Source organism: Odocoileus virginianus, chromosome 18, assembly GCF_023699985.2.
Source record: "Odocoileus virginianus isolate 20LAN1187 ecotype Illinois chromosome 18, Ovbor_1.2, whole genome shotgun sequence".
NCBI lineage: Eukaryota > Metazoa > Chordata > Mammalia > Artiodactyla > Cervidae > Odocoileus > Odocoileus virginianus.
Window position 1 is genome coordinate 14,609,161 of NC_069691.1, and position 19,561 is coordinate 14,628,721.

Here is a 19,561-nt window from a genome sequence, read left to right on the forward strand (position 1 = left end):
ACTAGAAACATACATCTTAACTCTACACAGGGCATAATTATGAATAAATAATATAATAATAAATAAGTGACCATATAAAATGATAAAATATATAATATGAAATTTTATAAATGATTTATATGGTTCCTCTTACAAATGGGCTAATTTCACAGCATTAGTCTTGAGGAATGAACTACATTCAGGAACATGAGCTTGGTCTAGTGGATACAAATACATTTATCCTTTTCATCAGAGACTATAAACTTCTGAGTCTGTTTCATCTTTGTACCTCCCAGGCTCCTTAAGTAATTATTGAATGAATAAATACATGGTTATTGAATGAATAAATACATGGATGAATTAGTAAATTAATAAATGAGCTGATATATAAGTACACAAGTACATAAATATTTGATATTTCTCTGGGAAAAGTGGTTAGTACATATTGTGTACCCCGTTGTCAAATAGACTTTCATTACTTTTATACCCCTTACATCAATGTACAAGGTTTTGCATTTGTAACTTAAAATTTTTTGTTATTGTTTAGAATCTTGTTCAGTCTCTCAGTCGTGTCCAACTCTTTGTGACCAGGCTATATGCAGCACAACAGGCTTCCCTGCCCTTTGTCATCTCCCGGAGCTTGCTCAAATTCACGTCCATTGCATCAATGATGCCATCCAACCATCTCATCCCGTCATCCCTTCTCCTCCTGCCTTCAATATCTAGGGCTTCCCTGATAGCTCTGTTGGTAAAAAATCTGCCTGCAGTGCCGGGAACCCCGGTTCAATTCGTGGGTCAGGAAGATCCACTGGAGAAGAGATAGGCTACCCACTTCACTATTCTTGGGCTTCCCTGGTAGCTCAGCTGGTAAAGAATCTGCCTGCAATGGGGGAGACCTGGGTTGGATCCCTGGATTGGGAAGATCCCCTGGAGAAAGGAAAGGCTACCCACTCCAGTATTCTGGCCTGGAGAATTCCATGGATTCTATAGTCCATGGGGTTGCAGAATCACCTTTTGGAAATGTCAGTTTGTTTCTATACCACTTGTACTTTCTAGATGTCTTCATCATTGAAAATTAAAGAAGAGAGTGAAAAAAATGAAACACTTTTCTTTCATACCCAGACACTGTTTGAATAGGATATTCTCATTCTGTGGGGTTCATTTGCCAAGATTCCTTTGAAGGGCAACTCTTAGCTTTCCAAGTTTTGAATTAAAAGGTATTCTCTCTGTTACCCAAAATTATGTTTCAGATGATACAGCTGTCAAAACAAGGCTGGGATAAGTGGTCTGTTTTTCACAAGACAAAGGATGAGAGCCACTCGTTTGGCCCCCCAGGGATAGAGAATGAATAGATCTTTATCCTTTTCTTCCTCCTATCACACTCCTGTTCACTGGGCTTCTCTCATGTCTTTTGATGGAAGGAGACAGCCTCTGTTACTGTTCATCAAGTGGAAAAATGGCTCTGGTCCGTGTGTTTGGGACTTTGTGTCACACTGCTGGGGTCAGTAGTGACACCTCCCACTGAGAGGTGTGTTTGCCAGTTTAGTCATTTTCCAAATCAAACCGGGTACCTCTGGGAGCCCTTTGTGACTCTTTTATGACTCTTTTTTAGGAAAAGGGAAAAAATGCTCATATTTGTCAACTGGGACTCATTTTATTACTAGCACTTATTGTAAAGTATAGGGTTAATATGTTTATTCAAACTTCCAGTAGCTCAACTTCCTACATAATTTTTCTCTTGATTGCATGGAAAGTACTTTTCACATCAAATTTAAGAGAACTGTATTTTATTTCCACTTCAAAGTTTGATTGGAATTTGACACATTGCATAGTGTGTGTTTGTATACATACACCAATGTCATCATACCTCAAATGCAGCTCTACTGGGAAGTCACACACACAAAAATGCACTGCAAGTATGTGAGGGTGTATGTGGGTATGATGTTGCTTCATTTTTGAGAGCGCTGATTAAACAGACACCTTCTGCAGCAGTGTCTTTGTATAGATCTGTACAGATGGCAGGACTTAAACCAGGGAGGCTGAAAGAAAGGACTTTCTGAAATGAAGCCGAAAAACAGATCTAGTTTTCTTCACTGAAAATTTGGGGGGGAAACACATGAAAGTACATGCTATTTGTATGTACATGCATGCTGCATGTGTGTAGATCTTTTACTCCTATTTTTGGTCTTGAAATTATATATGCCATACCTAATATATGCTTATTAAGTCTGAAACCAGATACTTAGGTAGAAATGTTAAAAAAAATTATGTTTTATTTAACAGAAATGGCTGAATACGGAGAAGTTGTCCCTGCCTTAGCTCTTTGAAATGGCTTTGAACAACTTGGTTGCAAATCTCTTAGGTGGTCTAAAGACGATAAAAAGATTACCTCTATTATGTGTGTTTGCCTTGTTTTCCACCTCATGATCTTTTTCTTTCTCTCTTTTTTTTTTCTTCTGGTGATCATCTCTTCTACCTTAATTCTGGTCCTCTAATATTTTCCCCTGTTGGTTCTTGCTTAAAAAAAAAAAATCCTCTTTTCTACATCCTGTACATTTCTGCTAGATCTCCATATTCTCTGTCCTCGAATCTTCCCTAGATAGGGAATATCATGCAAAACAAAAGAGAACTTTTTTTTTTACCCTTTCTGCTGTTCAGAACATGCAGTTTTGCCCAAGTGATTACTGAGTACCCTGATTCCTTTTCTTGACTGAGTACAAGTACTTCTTACTCTTGCATGAAATCTGAGCCCCTACACAGGTTGGGAGAAGGATTCAACTCACCAATCTCTTTTATTCCTTGGAGAAAAAGTGAAATCAGTTTTTCACAGGAAAAAAAAAATTTTTTTTTTTTGTTCACAAAGTGCTCAGTTATTCTCTTTAAAGATATCTGTTGAGCATCTATTCTAGTTGACCCCATTCTGGGAATAAACATTGATGAATCAGACAGACAAAATTTCTGCTTTCAAAAAGCTTACATTTCAGCAGTGAGGAGACAGACATTAAACAAAATTAAAATGGGCAAGATAGTAAGCTTAGGATAAAGTATGAGAAAGAAATAAAATGGAGTAATTTCATAAAATGTGACAGAGTCTTGAAATATGTAGGATTTGGATTACATGTCAGGAGAGATGTATATGAGAAAGGGTAATATTTAGTATAGATGTATAACAAATTAACCCACATCTAACAGCTTAAAAGCATTTATTGTATCACATGATTTTTGTTATATAGGAGTTCAGTACTGACTTAAATGGGTAGTTCTGTCTCAGGGTCTCTTAGGAGTTGGCATGATTCTGAAAACTTGACTGGGGCTGGAGAATCTTCCAAGATAACTCATTCCCACTATTGTTGGCAGGAGGCCTTGGTTCCTTCCCCCACAGATCTTTCTATAGGAGCATACGAGTGTTCTCCTGATATGTTAATTGATTTTTCCCCAAACAAATGATCCAGGAGGGTAAATCAAAGCAGCAATATTTTTGTTAGCCTTGGAAGTCTTGTGATATCACTTTTATGCATTGCCACGCAATTTAATACTGGTGCAAGGAAGCTGACTACCACAGGAAGAGATAGTTGAACTAAGACTAGAATAATTAGAAAAAAATCTGTTAAATGAATACTTTGGGGGAGGGCATCTCAGATGGTGGGAACAACAGTTCGTGTGACACTGAGGCAAGGAATAGTTCGTGTTTTCAAGGAATAGATACAAGCTTGGTTTGAGTCAGTGGGAATGTTGCATAGGGTGAGTCCAAAGAGCAAGGGCCAGATTACACAGAACCTCACAGTGGCTTGGAATATATTCTGAGTATGGGAGGAAACTGTTGAGGGAGATGTTAAGCAGAGGAATAACAAAACCATGTAAATACCTGTTGAACAAAAGTACGCTTCTAAGAAATGAACTCGACCTGAAAAACTGTAATACTAAAGAGAATGAGTTTAATACTTTTGACTTTGATTCTTGATGGTCATATTGTGCAAATGCATCAAAGATGTGAAGTATAAATATTTATTATACTGTACTCTGTTGAGTATTAAAATCAATCCAGGGATTTAAATGCGAAGTATGGGCTTCTCTGAATCAGCCTTCACCCCCTCTTCTGTCACCAGAAAGAGGCTATACTTTTGACCCTGATCATTTATAGGAACCAAAAGGGAATTTCACGCAGGAGTATACCTATTGAGGTATTTTGTAAATGTTTCAAATACCAGGTTAAATTCCTGCTCAAACAGTTGGGTGTTCTCCCCTTTGTTTGCCATATAAAACGTCATTCACTCCTATTCCTCCAGTTCTTTTTCATGCTGTTAAGAGGCAGGGTTTAACTCATTTTTAGAAAATATCTACTTTCATGACATAAAAATAGTTCTTCTCTCCTCTTGACCTGACCAAATTCCACCTTAGCTCCAGGCCTAGTGTTGACTGTATCTTCCGCCTTAATTAGAGTTTTCTATTTACTTAGAGAGGAATTGCACCTTTTGATTTATAATGTGATATATTTCTCTCCTGTTGCTTTGTGAGTCTTTGATTTGTACGTTTCAACATGACTTGAATCGCGTAGGAATATTTCATCGGTTCCTCTCCACTTCCCTACCCACAGCCCCTCATATACATTGTTAGCAATAAGTATAAGTATGTTTGTGTATCCTTCATTGTTCATGTTCTCATGCTGATTCCTTATAAATTAACCTTTGCATTCATGCCTGTGTTTTGATCGTTGAATCATTCCCGAGTCTCTTCCCTGTAACATTCTTTCCACTTTTACATAAACCATACAGACATTGGGCTTTCATAAGAGCATCTTCATTTTTTTTTTATGTCCATATTATTTTTATCTTCAAAGACAATTACTTTACACTTGTAGTTTTTTTATTAAATATTTAAACAGTTTACATGTATTCTGCATTGTCGCTGAATATCTTCAATCTTGGTTCACCTGCACCATGTGCCCAGCACCGCTCATCACCCATGGTTGTCTGTTTACCAGATAAGTATACATTTATGCTGTGCTTGCATCCCACCTCCTTTTCAGGTCACAGTCGTTTCTCATGCTGAGTTCTCTTTGATATACTTACCATCTCTTGTATATATTTTATATCTGTTTTTCTTTCAATGTTCTGTCTGTATAATCTCCATTCCCCCGACGATCAAAAGGACCTTTACTCAGATCCCAAGTACAGCAGATGCTGGGGTGTGGAAGGAACCTCTTCACCATTAACACCCTAGAATACTGGACATTTCTAAGCTTCTGCCAATAAGAGCATTCGGTTCTAAGTACCATAGTTGCTTAATGATATAACTCAGTTCATAGTCTCTGAACTATATCATAGGCTCATAAATATTTATCTTAACCAGTCAGCTCAAAGCCATTTTAAGTAATCAGTGTAAAGTGTTTCAGTGTTTCCAAGCAAATATGCCTCTGTGTCTTTGTTCGTTAGAATCTCGTAACAGCTTCAAGAAAAGGAACAACTTCAGGGTGACTGATCTCCAAGGATTTTAAATACACTGAGATGGAAAGTAATTCCTGACTTTTCTTGTACACACTGGAAGCTTTGGTAGCAACAGTCAGGAAGATAGAGGTTTATCTTATGTGGCGATTGTTCTCATCATGTATCACCCGTTGGGAATTAGCAAACATGATACTTGCAAGTCCATCTTCTGTTGTGTCCATTTGTTTAGATTATGTGGCAGTAAACAAATGCCAACTCAGATCTCTGGGCATTCTAAAAAGTAAATATAATTAATAGTCACACAGAAAGGGTGAGCGTTGACTTTTAAAATGGGATACAGGCTGTGGAGTTTGAGGTCTTCTGAGGGAAGACTAGAAGAGATGATGAAGTGGACTCTGACTGAAGAGCCTGCCTGGGACTTTTAAATGTCTTTGTGACAAGAAGAAGCTTCAGTACACAGTACTTGGGGAAGTCATCATCTGTTTACTTTTCTGTGTGTGTGTGTGTTTATTCATTAATTCAACAGTCATCTACCAAGTTCTCCCTATGGGCAGCCACTGCGCTGGGTACAGTGATGAATGAAACAGAAGTATATTGTCCCCATGTTGCTTCCAGCCTAGAATGGAAGACAAACATAATTATATGAATAATTTGTGTGCTGTCCTTTTAATAAATGCCATAAAGTAACATTCTGAGGTGTTAGTATGTATGATAATGGGTAGGGTGTAAACTCAGTGGGAGCTCTTAGAGCTTTTCTATGGAGATGACATTTAACTTGAATTTTAGAGGATAAGGTAATCAGGCAAAGGTAGTCATGTCCCCAGAATGGGACATGGAGAGGAGAAGGACAGGTAGGCCAGGATGAGGAAGAGAGATCGAGCTCCAGGTGGGTGGAACAGTTCCTTGGGCCCTCTCCATGAATGAGTTTGCTATAAATGACAGACAGGGTTAACTTTCTTGCTTTTTTTTTCCTGAAAGTTTGAATTATGTGGAATTAAAATTGACTTTCGGCATGACTTTTTTTTTTTTTTTTTTGCAGGGGATAAGAAGGATATGATATCCAAAGAATTAAAATTTTATTTATTAATAAAGATAGAACACACTAAAACTATATGCTTCTATGCTTATTCTACCATTTATGGAGAGAGTTAGGAAGGGAGAGAAAGAGAGAAGGAAGGAAGGATAGGATTCCTAGAAGGAATTACTGGAGGGGCAAAGGGACAGAAAGAGAAGATAGCAGAATAGAATATGAATAGGGCAATGCATTGTTTGTATCAGCAATTAAAAAATGATTTTGTCCTTTCTTACTGGAACATCAAGTTTTAGATTAGTATCTTTTTTTATTCCTTCATTATATAAAAATTGCAAGGGCAGTCTGTGTTCACAGTCTTCTATTTTGACATCTTCAAATAAATTATTCTCCAGATTTCAGTGCCTAGACAACTTAGTTTTGAGAGCAGGACAAAATGAAGGCAAGGGTCCAGACAGGCTTCTGTTCACTAGTACTGTGCAGTGGGAAGCAAAGAGATGAGCCAGATTCTGAAAATAGTGAGGAAATACCAAATACCCTAGGATTCTGAGTTTGGCTGCAGTAGAGTCCTTAGGTTTGAGAAGTCTGACAGGCTTCAGACACTCACAGCATTTGCACTGCTGATAGACACCAGTTCCCCTTCTCTAACCAGAGAGGGTCCAAGCACAGCATCTTGGCTGACACTCAACGATATAAGTTACTTATCTTCAGAGAGAAATCAGGGTGCAACATCCATTGATGATACCCATCAGTTTTGAATTTTAATTGAGTGGGTCAGTTGATTTTAAAATATGGGGATAAAAAGAGGTGAGAGAGAAAGAGAATGGTCACTGGTTAGGAAAGGTGATGGTGTAAGGGAAGAACTACAACAGTAAATAGCCAAACAGTAAATAGCCAAACAGTAAATAGTCAACTGTTGGACATTAGAAAGGAAAATGTGAATACATAAAAGATGTTTATTTTTGCTATTTAATACCAAGGGGATTTGTTCCTGATGCTTGAGCATTTGTTCTAGTCTTATGAATAGCTCTAACTACATATTATGGAGGAGTGAAAGCAATTATTAATAAAAGAGGCTTGAACATCTTTTAAAAACAGATGTTTTAAAACATATGAGGTGGGTGAGGAGGGATTAGAAAATTAGTGAAACTGGAATCGAGGATGTCTTGAAGTTGATTAACTTGATATATGTACTCAGGTGGGACAATAAAGCAATAGCTACTTTGAATATATGTTCACTTACACATCTCCTAGTGTAACCCATTTCAAAGAGGATTTTAAAAATTGGTCTTACTAATTTATAGTTCCATCTCTTATCCAAATGATTCATCTAAAGGATATAAGAGAAAACAAGTTTAATAAACTGCATAAGGAAATTAATGTCAGTAAGATAACCCTGAAGGGTAGTCTATGTGACTACTAGGACATCTAGGTATCATTATCCTCAAAGAAAATTTAAAATTACAAAATAATTTTTTACATATTAGATATTTTGTAAGTAATATATGAGTGACTTTATTAATCTTTATATTTTTCTTTGTGTCAGAAAAATTCTAATTCATCTTTTCCCTTAATTCGTATTGAAATAATAAAGATCCCACACTTGGATTTAAGATAGCTAAGTGGGTGTTTCATATTATAAAAATATCTTTCTTTGCTCTCATCCAAATTAAATGTGTTTCTTTGTTAAAGCACCTTGTGGTAAGATTTAAACATTCTTTCTCTAGTATTAATGAGAAATGATACACCCACACACACAACCAACATGCTTCTAAGAATTTTTTTTAATTTGGCATTAAATGGATTTTGAAAATATACCTTATCATAGAAATCTCTGCTTTGGGACACAAAAGCTAGAAGATGGAATACTTTTATAATTAGGAAGAAAGGAAAGCAGAAATGACGCCTAAGGGAAAGGCCAAGAGAGTGATTGTTATGTGTGCGGCTCTGAAGTACACATGTCTAGATTCTTCCTCAGGCTCCATTCAAAGGCTACCTTGAACAAATCACTCAAACTTTCCTAGCCTCAGTTTCCTTATCTGCAATATGGGTGATATTGGTTCTTACCTCATAGGGGTTTTGTAAGGATCAAATCAGTGAATGTAAATCTCATATAGAGACTGCACGTGTCACAGCCTAATCTACCGGCAGTCTCATCTATTATTCCCTTCTAAGAGGAGGGCTGTTCCTATGCTGATGTGAGGACTTCCCTTTGGGCTCTTTAATGCTACTACAGAAATAGCATTCACTCTTTGTTTCCTGGAAATATCAGACAGCTGCGAAGGTAAGAGATGGAGGCCACGTTTGTCAAAATGAATTCTCGTCTCCACCCTCTAGACAGAGCACACCATCCCACACTGTCGTTTTCTTCTTCAGCTCTTAACTCTATCACTTTTGCTACTTCAGAATCTTAGGAATTGAGTCAGAGGTGATAGCATTACTGTATGAGGTAGAACAAGGGGGTAGTGAATAGTTAACTTGGAGCAGGGGAGAGGGTTGTGTCTTTGAGATCTGAGGTCGTTATTTCCTTGTCTGGTTCTGTGGCCCTTGTACATATTCACAGCGTGTTATTTCTGGACTCACTGTGATTATGCCAGAATTAACATACAGCTTTGCTTATCTCCTCTATGCAGAACAATCTTAAGTGCTCTGGAGTATAGAGAAGGTAAATAAGATCACTTAGCCTAAGGAGTGTGTCATCACAAACATACACATGTTAACTGACAGTTTCACAGAAATCTGTGTTAAATGTCTTGAGAATTATGACTCGAAGAATTGAAAGATGAAATAGATTGAAGTAAGCCTAGAAATAGTCTTATCTTTTGGAACTTTTCTTTCTCATGCTCTTGGAAATAAATTTCAAGCAAAATAAACAGTCTTTTGGCCATACCATCTCCTGTTCATTTTTAAAATTTAATTTTAATAGAATTAACCACAAAGAAGAAAAAATATTCATAGATTTGATTACTCTAACTTTTTAAAAGTATTTTTAATTGTGAGCAAACTAAGTCCAGATATTTGGAAGGAAATTAACTAAGTTATAATGACAAGTAAATTAAATAAGATGCAGTAATTAAAAATGATACTTATAAAACATGACATAATATTAAGTGAATCAAAATTATAATAGTTTTAAAAAGAAGAGAAATAAGACAATGCTAGTGAGTGTTAAATGTAGAATTATGGTGATTTTTAGTTTTTTTGGTGATTTTCCTTAAAGCCATTAAAGTTCTTATAAATGTAGTTTTAAAATAAAACTGAGGAGATCAGGTACCCAACTAAAATTACTATCAACAGGAAATAGTTTACAAATCCATTAGTTCAGTTCAGTTCAGTCACTCAGTCCTGTCCGACTCCTTGTGACCCTATGGACTGCAGCATGCCAGGCTTCCCTGTCCTTCACCATCTCCTGGAACTTGCTCAAATTCCTGTCCACCAAGTCCATGATGTCGTACAACCATCTCATCCTCTGTTGCCTCCTTCTCCTCCTGCCTTCAATCTTTCCCAGCATCAAGGTCTTTTCAAATGAGTCAGCTCTTCACATCAGGTGGCCAGCGTATTGGAGCTTCAGCTTTAGCATTAGTCCTTCCAATGAATATTCATGACTGATTTCCTTTAGGATGGACTGGTTGGATCTCCTTGCAGTCCAAGGGACTCTCAAGAGTCTTCTCCAACACCACAGTTCAAAAGCATTGATTCTTTGGTGCTCAGCTTTCTTTATAGTCCAAATCTCACATCTGTACATTACTATTGGAAAAACCATAGCTTCAACTAGACAGACCTTTGTTGGCAAAGTAATGTCTCCTTTTTAATATGCTGTCTAGGTTGGTCTTAACTTTTCTTCCAAGGAGCAAGCATCTATTAATTTCATGGCTGCAGTCACCATCTGCAGTCATTTTGGAGCCCCCCAAAATAAGAGGTCTGTCACTGTTTCCTTTGTTTCCCCATCTATTTGCCATGAAGTGATGGGACCAGATGCCATGATCTTAGTTTTCTGAATGTTGAGTTTTAAGACAGTTTTTTCCACTGTCCTCTTTCACTTTCATCAAGAGTCTCTTTAGTTCCTCTTCACTTTCTACCACAAGGCAGATGTCATCTGCGTATCTGAGGTTACTGATATTTCTCCCAGCAATCTTGATTCCAGCTTGTGCTTCACCCAGCCCAGCATTTCACATGATGTACTCTGCATATGAGTTAAATAAGCAGGGTGACAATATATGCCTTGTCATACTCCTTTCCAATTTGGAACCAGTCTGTTGTTCCATGTCCAGTTCTAATTGTTGCTTCCTGACCTGCATACAGATTTCTCAAGAGGCAGGTCAGGTGGTCTGGTATTCCCATCTCTTTCAGAATTTTCCACAGTTTGTTGTGATCCATACAGTCAAAGGCTTTGGAATAGTCAATAAAGCAGAGGTAGATATTTTTCTGGTATTCTCTTGCTTTTTCAATGATCCAGTAGATGTTGACAATTTGATCTCTGGTTCCTCTGCCTTTTCTAAAACCAGCTTGAACATCTGGAAGTTCACGGTTCAGGTACTGTTGAAGCCTGGCTTGAAGAATTTTGAGCATTGCTTTGCTGGCTTCCCTGGTGGCTCAGACGGTAAAGCGTCTGTCTACAATGCGGGAGACCCGAGTTCGATCCCTGGGTTGGGAAGATCCCCTGAAGAAGAAAATAGAAACCCACTCTAGTACTCTTGCCTGGAAAATCCCATGGATGGAGGAGCCTGGTAGGCTGCAGTCCATGGAGTCAGACACGACTGAGCGACTTCACTTTCACTTGCTAGTGTGTAAGATGAGTGCAATTGTGTGGTAGTTTGAGCATTCTTTGGCATTGCCTTTCTTTGGGACTGGAATGCAAACTGTCCTTTTCCAGTCCTGTGGCCACTGCTGAGTTTTTCAAATTTGCTGGCATATTGAGTGTAGCACTTTCATAGCATCATCTTTTAGGATTTGAAATAGCTCAACTGGAATTCCATCAGCTTCACTCCATCAAACTTCACTTGTTTGTAGTGATGCTTCCTAAGGCTCACTTGACTTTGCATTCCAGGATGTCTGGCTCTAGGTGAGTGATCACACCATTGTGATTATCTGGGTCATGAAGATCTTTTTTGTATAGTTTTTCTGTGTATTCTTGCCACCTCTTCTTAATATCTTCTGCTTCTGTTAGGTCCATACCATTTCTGTCCATAATAATCATTACAAACCCATAATGGTCCCCCAAATAGTAAGAAGTCTGTAATTTAAAAAGTTGAGTTATATTTTATTTACAATGTTGTGTTAGTTGCAGGTGTGCAGCATAGTGATTCACTTTCCTTTGCAGATTATGCTACATGTTATTACAAGGTGTTGGGTATAATTCTCTGTGCTACAGAGCAAATCCTTGTTGCTTATTGTGTATTTTATATATAGTAGTTTGTATCTTTTAATCCCATACTCCTAATTTGTTGCTTTCCCCCTCACTCTCCACTTTGCTAATAACCATAAGTTTGTTTTCTGTGTCTGTGAATTGCTGTTTTGTATACAGATTCATTTAGACTTCACAGAGAAGTACTATTACATAGTACTTATACATATTTGTCTTCCTATATGACTTAATTCACTAAGCATAATAATCTCTAGGTCTATCCAACATTGCTACAAATGGCAATATTTCTTTTTTATGGCTGAGTAAGGCTCTGTTTTACATGCACACATACACCACATCTTCTTAAGCCAGTCATCTGTTGATGGGCACTCAGGTTACTTCCATGTTTTGGTTATTATAAATAGTGCTTTTAGTCTATAATTTTTAAGAGGACAACTTTCTGGATACCAAAACCAGGGAAAATTTCTTTACCCTTTTGATTTTGATTTTGTTTGTGTAAAATACTCTGTGAACGTTGGGATGATTAAATATGATGATGCATGTACACTTACCATGAGACCTTGCAGTTAGTAGTCACACAAATATCTTAATTTAATGAGTTGATGTATTTAGAAGTGTTTATGTAATTAAAGTGTAAAAAAAATTTCAAGGGGTAGAAATTCTAAGTGAAATTCCTATAATGTAAATACCAATTTATCATTACCATAAAAATAATTTATTTTTGAATAAAAGCATATGAATTAAGAGGAAACTTTTCTCCATGTACAAAATTCAGATCGTGGCTAGATACAAAAATCTAGATGGATAGAATTCATGCGGACAGTGGAGGTACCTGCCTGAAAGGTTACTGCTAGACAAGTGTATATAAGGGATACCCAGAGGGTCAAGAGCTCATTCTCTAAGCCAAGCTGCCTGGGTTCAAGTCCCTGCTTTGCTACATGCACTCGAAAACCCTACCTAACTTCAGTTTCATCATCTGTAGAGCAGGATTAATAATAGCACTGACTTGATACTGTTGTGGTAGGAATTAAGTGAATGAATATGTGCAAAGATCTGAGAGCAGCATTACTGCAGCATTGGTGTATTAATGAGTGCCATGTACTTTAACTAGAAAATGTGATTATGAAGTTTTAGCCACCTTGTAAGTTTGTTTCCATAATTTCAGCCATTCATCCACTTTTGATGAGAAGCCACTTAACGTTATTAATAAAATACCGTTCTTGGAAAATGTAAGTCCTAATGCTTTCAGAGTTGAAAATCTTCAGATGTGCATTCTTGAGGTGTAAAGATGTATTGAATGAGTATGAGCAAATCATTATATAGAGCAGCTTAACATATGTGGCATATTACCCTCCCCTCAGTTGTTTATCTTATAAAGAAATATCACTTCATTAAGTAAAGCCATCAGACCCATGGTAAGAATTAAAATAGTTCACTCAGTTACCAGATTATTAGCTATAATGAAGGAGTATTGACCATCAAATGATAATATCAAAAGACTCACCAGCACTCTGCTTATCTCAACTTTTAAAATCAGCAAGCATTCAGGAGCACACAATACAAACATGCATCCTTTGTAGTTACAGGTTTTATGGAAGAATTTTCCTGAGTATTTCTATAGATATACAGTTTCTCTTCGTGTAAATCAATTTCATTTAGATAAGTTTGTATATATAAATACGTAAAGAAAATGGGTCTCATAGCTCAATCAGATCCAATCATTTGCTATTATAATGAAAAATATTTTCTATGTAATATAGTAGTCATTACTATCAGTTCAGTTCAGTTGCTCAGTTGTGTCCGACTCTTTGCCACCCCATGGGCTGCAGCACACAAGGCTTCCCTGTCTACCACCAACTCCTGGAGCCTACTCAAACTCAGGTCCATCGCATCAGTGATGCCATTCAACTATCTCATCCACTGTTGTCCCCTTCTCCTTCCGCCTTCAATCTTTCCCAGCAACAGGGTGTTTTCCAATGAGTTGGTTCTTCACATCAGATGGCCAAAGTATTGGAGTTTCAGCTTTAGTATCAGTCCTTCCAATGAACACCCAGGACTGACTTCCTTTAAGTTGGACTGGTTGGATCTCCTTGCAGTCCAAGGGACTCTCAAGAGTCTTCTCCAACACCACAGTTCAAAACCATCAATTCTTTGGTGCTCAACTTTCTTTACAGTCCAACTCTCACATCCATACATGACTACTGGAAAAACCAAAGCTTTGACTAGACGGACCTTTGTTGGTACAGTAATGTCTCTGCTTTTTAATATGCTGTCTAGGTTGGTCATAACTTTTCTTCCAAGGAGCAACCGTCTTTTAATTTCATGGCTGCAGTCACCATCTGCAGTCATTCTGGAGCCCAAAAAATAAGTCTCTCACTGTTTCCATTGTTTCCCCATCTATTTACCATGAAGTGATGGGACCAGATGCCATTACCTTAGTTTTCTGAATGTTGAGTTTTAAGCCAACTTTTTCACTCTCCTCTTTCACTTTCAACAAGAGACTTGTTAGTTCTTCCCTTTCTGCCATAAGAGTGAAGTCATCTGTGTTTCTGAGGTTATTGATATTTTTCCTGCAATCTTGATTCCAGCTTATGCTTCTTACAGCCTGGCATTTTGCATGATGTGCTCTGAATATAAGTTAAATAAGTAGAGTGCCAATATACAGCCTTGACATATCCCAATGATCACTATCACATGGATTTTTTGACCTTCTATTGAGCCCATGACATGAAGGGTTTTACCACATCAGCACAATATCACTATTTTGCTCCCAACTTTCTTTTATTTCCCTCTTTTATCAGATTACCCCAGAACCTGTTAAGTTACCCTGTTTGACAACACAGGGTCCATCTTCTTTACACTGTACCCACTTCCCACCCAGTCAAATACCATATTCTCAAAAATCTCTCCCTTAAATATTTGTTATCCTGTTAAAGAACTCATCATCTTCATCTGTACCACTATTGCACTTTGCTGCCTATTTCTCCCTTTAATGTCTATTGTATTACTTTAGAAGATGATCTTGAAGCAACTCTTCTAAAATGCAAATCTAATTCAAGGCCAAATATTTCCCATATTGCTCTGTAAAACACTCATTCTGTAGAATGTCAGAGATGTTACATTTTGGAAATTCTGATTTAAATATTGTTAAGCATGTTTCTTCATTGTAAGATTTATCAGGGCTTTTGGGATTTATACATTATACTGTCCAAAGGATGGGATTTTTTGTTTTTTTTTTTTTGTTTGTTTTTGGCCATGCCTCACGACATGTGGGATCTTAGTTCCCTGACCAGGGATGGAACCTGAGCCTCATGGAAGCCAGGAAAGTCCCTCAAAAGATGTCTTAGTATGTAACTTATGTAAATTTTATTGAATTATACCGACCAAATACTTCTTTTTTAGAAGTACAGAGAAGACTGATGGCCTGCAGAGTGTACTTTGTGAAATACTATTTTGTTTGCCTCTCCAAATCCGCATTAAGCTATAGGATAAAGGGCAACTTCTTTAATATAGCAAGAGCCTCTCAGCCTCCTGCTATCACCTCATCCTCACAGAGCAGGTGCACCTTCTGTTCTGATCCTGTCAAACTAATCAGAAAAGGAGCACATCAAGGCTGTATATTGTCACCCTGCTTATTTAACTCATATGCAGAGTACATCATGTGAAAAGCTGGGCTGGGTGAAGCACAAGCTGGACTCAAGATTGCTGGGAGAAATATCAGTAACCTCAGATATGCAGATGAAACTACCCATATGGCAAAAAGCGAAGAAGAACTAAAGAGCCTCTTGATGAAAGTGAAAGAGGAGAGTGAAAAATCTGGCTTAAAGCTCAACATTCAGAAAACTAAGAGAATGGCATCTTGTCCCATCACTTCAGGGCAAATAGATGGGGAAACAATGGCAACAGTGAGAGACTTTTTGGGGGGGGGCTCCAAAATGACTGCAGATGGTGACTGCAGCCATGAAATTAATAGATGCTTGCGCCTTGGAAGAAAAGCTATGATAAATCCAGACAGCATAATAAAGAGCAGAGACATTACTAGCCAACTAAGGTCTGTCTAGTCAAAGCTATGGTTTTTCTAATAGTCATATATGGATGTGAGATTTGGACTATAAAGAAAGCTGAGCTCTGAAGAATTGATGGTTTTTGAACTGTGGTGTTGGAGAAGACTCTTGAGAGTCCCTTGGACTGCAAGGACATCCAGCCAATCCATCCTAAAAAAAATCAGTCCTGAATATTCATTGGAAGGACTGATGCTGAAACTCCAGTACTTTGGCCACTTGATGCGAAGAACCAACTCATTTGAAGTTTGAGCAAGCTCTGGGAGTTGGCAATGGACAGGGAAACCTGGCATGCTGCAGTCCATGGGGTCGCAAAGAGTTGGACATAAACTGAATGACTCAACTGGACTGAACTGTCAAACTATATCTAGACCCAATGTCCTGTGTATTGTCAAGCCTTGCATGCCCTGCTCTCTGTCCACCTGAAATGCTTTCTCTTATCTTGTCTGTTTGGTGAACTTTGCTTTATCCTTCAAGATGAGGGATGGGATACAAATGACACGTACTTTGTACAACATTCCTGGACCGACCCACGCAGTCAGTCTCTTTCTCCTCCATACTTGCTGCTACTTATCTCTCTTGTAGTTCTAATCAAATTTTATTAAAAGTAAAATATGTGTACATAGTCCCCTTTCTGTGCCAGATGGTGTGCTCCATCACTCAGTCGTGTCTGACTCTTTGCAACTCCATGGACTGTAGCCCACCAGGTTCCTCTGTCTATGGAATTTTCCAGGCAGGAATACTGGAGAGGGTTGCCGTTTCCTGCTCCAGAGGATCTTCCAGACCTACATCTCTTGCATTGGCAGATGGATTGTTTACCACTGCATGACCTGGGAAGCTATGTGCCCGAGTAGGGGTCCTTTAGTGACCAGTATTCTTTGATCCTGTGTCTGGCCTCTGGTCCATGGTTGGTGCTCAATAAGAAAAGGAATAGTGCTTCTGTAGAGGTAAGTGGGCACCTGTTGTCAGAGGAGAGAAATGCTATGTAATCAAGTTAGGACTCCAGTGAAATCACAGAGGCAAAGCTGTGATTGCTAATATGTGGCAACTTCTTCCTTGGTAGCTCAGAAGGTAAAGCATCTGCTTGCAATGCAGGAGACCCAGGTTCAATCCCTGGGTTGGGAAGATCCCCTGGAGAAGGAAATGGCAACCCACTCTAGTACTCTTGCCTGGAAAATCCCACAGATGGAGGAGCCTCGTAGGCTATAGTCCATGGGGTCACAGAGTCGGACACGACTGAGCGACTTCACTTTCACTTTCTTTCTTAACTTCAGACATGAAAACATAGCAGAAATAGCATCTGTATTCCAATGTCATTGTCTGCTAAAGGAGATGTCCTCAAATCAAATGGTGAGCATTTGTTACATTCCAGGTTGCATCTTACCTTTTATTCTGCTTTCCTGGTCACCGTATCTCTGAATAAAAGAGAAAAGAACAGAAGTGCTTTCACAGATACTGAAATCATTTTTGAATATGTTACATCTCAGATTGTGGAGGGAGATCAAAGGAGAAATAATAAATAGGTTTCTTTTTACCCTTTAGATGTAACACTCACTCTTGCTTGGCTATAAGTCATTCATTTTTGAAATCAAGGTAATTATGGCAATAGCTGTCTGTAAGAAGCAAACAGCAGAGTTGACTTTATCTCAGAGAAAGCATATTCAAAGAATGAATTTACTCAGAATAACATTAGAACTTTTACAATTAAAAGGGGCATACAGAATCCATATTATTACATGTACGAAATGATGCTGGAATAGGATAAAAGACTTCCCCACATCAGATTTTATAGGTTGTGAAGGTACATTTTTATGCATGTTTAAAAATATAACCCAAATAAGATTAGAGAAATAAAGCAATGTAGGCTTTAAGCTTATCAGGCAAAATAATATTGTCAAACTTTCATCTCTCCTTTTTACTGATTTGTGTAGAGCAGATGTCTTTTAAGTAATTTTTACTCTAGCTGATATTTTAGGTTGGTAGGTTGTTTTAGTCAAGATCCATGAAGAAGGTACCAAGGAATAAGTTAGGAAGAGATGGGTGGTGTTTGTGAATTGGGGCAGGTTGGGTGGATGCTTGGTCAGCTGATGAGATTGATAGTGAATCACTGTCTTGTAAGTTTTGCAGATGAATCTAAAGCATTCTACAGAAGCAGAATGGTTGAGAGATGGGGCGCTGGGAAGGCAGACATGAACAGAGGTGGTCACAGTAGTAGCTTTTGGTCATGTTTGTTGAGAGCAGGCCCAGCTGGTGAATTGGTGGAAGCTCTGAGGACTTTGATGTAATCCTTTTGTGAACTAAGATGGACTTGCTAAAAGGACACAGCCCCAGGGCTGCAGAAAGCACTGTACTCCTATAAAGGATGTGGTCTTGCTAGAATGAGGGCTATCTATGAAAGAGGGAGGGGTTCTCTTTTGATATTTGGGTAATGTCAGCTCACCTTATCTGAAGGAGAGGTAGAAGGGATAGTTCATTTTTTCTCCTTGTCCTTACCTCCTCTGTACTTTAGAGGCTGCATGATTTCATCTTACCATTTTCAAAAATACAGAAACAGTAAAAATTAAAACCAGATCAATAAAATAATATTTATTAAAAATTTATTGTCCCCATAAGAAGAGTTTATGAATTGGGGGCTTTCAAACCCCAAACTGATGTAAAGCTTACAGAATGGCTTGTAAAGTGAAAATGATGAAATGGTTTAATCTGTACAGTGATTGGTTTTTATAGGGGGGTTTCTCCAAGGAAGGATTAAATATGATTATCTTATACCTTTAGAAAGATGACTTTAATTTCTTTTATGATTGAAATCTAAAAGAATAAAGAAACTCAAAATTAGCTTATATCTAAATTTTCCTTTAGGGGAGTGAAGGTTCTAATTTTAAAAATCAAAATTCTATGTTATAATGAATTAATATTATACTTAAAATTTTATTTATTTAGGTATCTATTTTAAAGCTCCCAAGTATAAAGGACAGTATTGTGGCATCAAAAGCAATGAAGAAGACAGTGTTTACTCTCAAGCACTTATTGTCTTATAGGGAAGATGAGCACAAAATTACTAATTTATCAGAAGGTAAGATTAGTGCTCTAATAGGGGAATTCAGATGAGAAAGTGAAGAATTTTAACTGGTGAGTGAAGAAAAGTAAACATCAGCTTTTTGTCTTTCTGATTTCCTGAGCACAAGTAATATATATCAAGAATATTTGCAGATCAGAAGTGTCATCCTCTAGTATTTATAAAGCTGGTAGAAAGCTGTGATATGGTATAAGTAGGTTGTTCTCAAATTTTCTCTTCAAACAAAACATTAAAAGGAAACTTTCTCTAAAAATGCGAGAATACCCTGTCTTGTCTCCCGTTCTTCCTTCCAGTTATCCTGCTGTTTTCCCTGTCTCAGGACCTTTGCATATGCACCTGCAATCCTGTCCCCATGCTCTTGGCTCCTGCACCGCACTCTGGTGACTGCTTCTCATGTTTCACATCCCAGCTTAAATGTCGCTTCCTAGAAAAGGTTTCTATTTATAGCATTTATTCACGTCTGCTGTTATACTTCAAAGCACTACTTGAGAGGAAGAAACCTTGCCTATTTTGTTCACTAATATATCCCTAAACAAGGCATAAGAAATAATGTATACTTAATATGTAAATTTTGAATGAATAGATGAATACATCTCTTCATGTTTA